Below are 4,230 nucleotides of genomic sequence, written 5' to 3'. Positions count from 1 at the left end.
TTCCGGGCCAGAGCGCCTATTTCCGGGTAAAGAGCGGGCCCGCGCGCGACGAGCTGCCGGCCTGGCACGTGCCTTTGCGTCACCCGCCAGCAAAGCCCAGGGGGCGGAGCGATGGGCTAACGGCGCCTGCGCAGTGACTGCGCTCGGGGTCAGCGCCGCCCGCGGAGCGAGCGAGGTTCCCCCCCCCGCCTGAGGCCCCGGCCCCACTGCCCGCCCCCCAGCCCAGCGCCAGACCCCCCCCCCCGGCTCCTGGCGCCCCCCAGCCCAGCGCCAGACCCGCCCCCTTCTCCCCCGGTACTGCCCCCCCCAGCCCAGCGCCTGCGCCCCCCCAGTACTGGCCCCCCATGCCCCCAGCACCACCCCCTCTGCGCCCCCAGCGCCTGTGCCCCCCCAGTACTGGCCCCCCAGCGCCTGCGCCCCCCCAGTACTGGCCCCCCATGCCCCCAGCACCACCCCCTCTGCGCCCCCAGCCCAGCGCCTGCGCCCCCCCAGTACTGGCCCCCCAGCGCCTGCGCCCCCCCAGTACTGGCCCCCCATGCCCCCAGCACCACCCCCTCTGCGCCCCCAGCGCCTGTGCCCCCCCAGTACTGGCCCCCCAGCGCCTGCGCCCCCCCAGTACTGGCCCCCCATGCCCCCAGCACCACCCCCTCTGCGCCCCCAGCCCAGCGCCTGCGCCCCCCCAGTACTGGCCCCCCAGCGCCTGCGCCCCCCCAGTACTGGCCCCCCATGCCCCCAGTCCCCCCCCCTCTGCGCCCCCAGCACAGTGGTTTGAGCACTGGCCTGCTAACCCCAGGACTGTGAGTTCAATCCTTGAGGGGGCCATTTGGGATCTGGGGCAAAAATTGGGGATTGGTCCTGTTTTGAGCAGGGGGCTGGACTAGTTGACCTGAGATCCCTTCCACCCTGTTACTCTGTGATTCTGCCCCCAGCCCAGCACTGAACCCCCTGCTCCCCCACTCCTGCTTCAGAAGAGCTATGTGGGAACTTGTAACTGGTGGCAATACTATTCGTAGCCCGTGGGAGAGAAAGCAAAGCACAGGCTCCTAAGGGTATCCCGCTGAGGCAGAGCAATGCAACCTTAAAGCCCTAGGCAGGAGGGAAAGAGATTCGGGTTCTCCACCCAAGAGAGGTAATGGCTGAGGGTATGTCTACACTACGGAATAAGGTCGAATTTATAGAAGTCGGTTTTTTAGAAATCGGTTTTATATATTCGAGTGTGTGTGTCCCCACAGAAAATGCTCTAAGTGCGTTAAGTGCATTAACTCGGCGGAGCGCTTCCACAGTACCGAGGCTAGAGTTGACTTCCGGAGCGTTGCACTGTGGGTGGCTATCCCACAGTTCCCGCAGTCTCCGCTGCCCATTGGAATTCTGGGTTGAGATCCCAATGCCTGATGGGGCTAAAACATTGTTGCGGGTGGTTCTGGGTACATATCATCAGGCCCCCGTTCCCTCCCTCTCTTCCTCCGTGAAAGCAAGGGCAGACAATCGTTTCCTGCCTTTTTTCCTGAGTTACCTGTGCAGACACCATACCACAGCAAGCATGGAGCCCGCTCAGGTAACCATCACCGTATGTCTCCTGGGTGCTGGCAGACACGGTACGGCATTGCTACACAGTAGCAGCAACCCATTGCCTTCTGGCAGCAGGCGGTGCAATATGACCGGTAGCCGTCATCGTCGTGTCCGAGGTGCTCCTGGCCACGTCGGCTGGGAGTGCCTGGGCAGACATGGGCGTAGGGACTAAATTTGGAGTGACTTGACCAGGTCATTCTCTTTAGTCCTGCAGTCAGTCCTATTGAACCGTCTTATAGTGAGCAGGCAGGCGATACGGATTGCTAGCAGTCCTATTGCACCATCTTCTGCTGAGCAGCCATGAGATGTGGATGGCATGCAGTCCTTCTGCACCGTCTGCTACCAGCCAAAGATGTAAAAGATAGATGGAGTGGATCAAAACAAGAAATAGACCAGATCTGTTTTGTACTCATTTGCCTCCTCCCCCGTCTAGGGGACTCATTCCTCTAGGTCACACTGCAGTCACTCACAGGGAAGGTGCAGCAAGGTAAATCTAGCCATGTATCAATCAGAGGCCAGACTAACCTCCTTGTTCCAATAAGAACAATAACTTAGGTGCACCATTTCTTATTGGAACCCTCCGTGAACTCCTGCCTGAAATACTCCTTGATGTAAAGCCACCCCCTTTGTTGATTTTAGCTCCCTGAAGCCAACCCTGTAAGCCGTGTCGTCAGTCGCCCCTCCCTCCGTCCGAGCAACGGCAGATAATCATTCCGCGCCTTTTTTCTGTGCGGACGCCATACCAAGGCAAGCATGGAGGCCGCTCTGCTCACTTTGGCAATTAGGAGCACATTAAATACCACACGCCTTATCCAGCAGTATATGCAGCACCAGAACCTGGCAAAGCGATACCGGGCGAGGAGGCGACATCAGCGCGGTCACGTGAGTGATCAGGACATGGACACAGATTTCTCTCAAAGCATGGGCCCTGCCAATGCATGCATCATGGTGCTAATGGAGCAGGTTCATGCTGTGGAACGCCGATTCTGGGCTCGAGAAACAAGCACAGACTGGTGGGACCGCATAGTGTTGCGGGTCTGGGACGATTCCCAGTGGCTGCGAAACTTTCGCATGCATAAGGGCACTTTCATGGAACTTTGTGACTTGCTTTCCCCTGCCCTGAAGCGCATGAATACCAAGATGAGAGCAGCCCTCACAGTTGAGAAGCGAGTAGCGATAGCCCTGTGAAAGCTTGCAATGCCAGACAGCTACCAGTCAGTTGGGAATCAATTTGGAGTGGGCAAATCTACTGTGGGGGCTGCTGTGATGCAAGTAGCCCACGCAATCAAAGATCTGCTGATATCAAGGGTAGTGACCCTGGGAAATGTGCAGGTCATAGTGGATGGCTTTGCTGCAATGGGATTCCCTAACTGTGATGGGGCCATAGATGGAACCCATCTCTATCTTGGCACCGGAGCACCAAACCGGCGAGTACATAAATCGCAAGGGGTACTTTTCAATAGTGCTGAAAGCTCTGGTAGATCACAAGGGACGTTTCACCAACATCAACGTGGGATGGCAGGGAAAGGTACATGACGCGTGCATCTTCAGGAACTCTGGTCTGTTTCAAAAGCTGCAGGAAGGGACTTTATTCCCAGACCAGAAAATAATTGTTGGGGACGTTGAAATGCCTATATGTATCCTTGGGGACCCAGCCTACCCCTTAATGCCATGGCTCATGAAGCCGTACACAGGCAGCCTGGACAGTAGTCAGGAGCTGTTCAACTCCAGGCTGAGCAAGTGCAGAATGGTGGTAGAATGTGCATTTGGATGTTTAAAGGTGCGCTGGCGCAGTTTACTGACTCGCTTAGACCTCAGCGAATCCAATATTCCCACTGTTATTACTGCTTGCTGTGTGCTCCACAATACCTGTGAGAGTAAGGGGGAGATATTTATGGCAGGGTGGGAGGTTAAGGCAAATCGCCTGGCTGCTGGTTACGCGCAGCCAGACACCAGGGCGGTTAGAAGAGCACAGGAGGGCGCGGTACGCATCAGAGAAGCTTTGAAAACCAGTTTCATGACTGGCCAGGCTACGGTGTGAAAGTTCCGTTTGTTTCTCCTTGATGAAACCCCCCGCCCCTTGGTTCACTCTACATCCCTGTAAGCTAACTACCCTCCCCTCCTCCCTTCGATCACTGCTTGCAGAGGTAATAAAGTCATTGTTGCTTCACATTCATGCATTCATCACACAAATAGGGGGATGACTACCAAGGTAGCCCAGGAGGCGTGGAGGAGGAGGGAAGGAAAATGCCACACAGCACTTTAAAAATTTACAACTTTAAAATTTATTGAATGCCAGCCTTCTTTTTTTTGGGCAATCCTCTGTGGCGGAGTGGCTGGTTGGCCAGTGGCCCCCCCACCGCGTTCTTGGGCGTCTGGGTGTGGAGGCTATGGAACTTGGGGAGGAGGGCAGTCTGTGCTCCAGCTGCCTTTGCTGCAGCTCAACCATACACTGGAGCATAATGGTTTGGTCCTCCAGCAGCCTCAGCATTGAATCCTGCCTCCTCTCATCACGCTGCCGCCACATTTGAGCTTCAGCCCTGTCTTCAGCCCACCACCTCTCCTCCCGGTCATTTTGTGCTTTCCTACACTCTGACATTATTTGCCTCCACGCATTCGTCTGTGCTCTGTCAGTGCGGCAGGACAGCATGAGCTCAGAGA

This window comes from Caretta caretta, chromosome 14 (assembly GCF_965140235.1).
Source record: "Caretta caretta isolate rCarCar2 chromosome 14, rCarCar1.hap1, whole genome shotgun sequence".
NCBI lineage: Eukaryota > Metazoa > Chordata > Testudines > Cheloniidae > Caretta > Caretta caretta.
Note: the sequence above shows the minus strand (reverse complement) of the source record.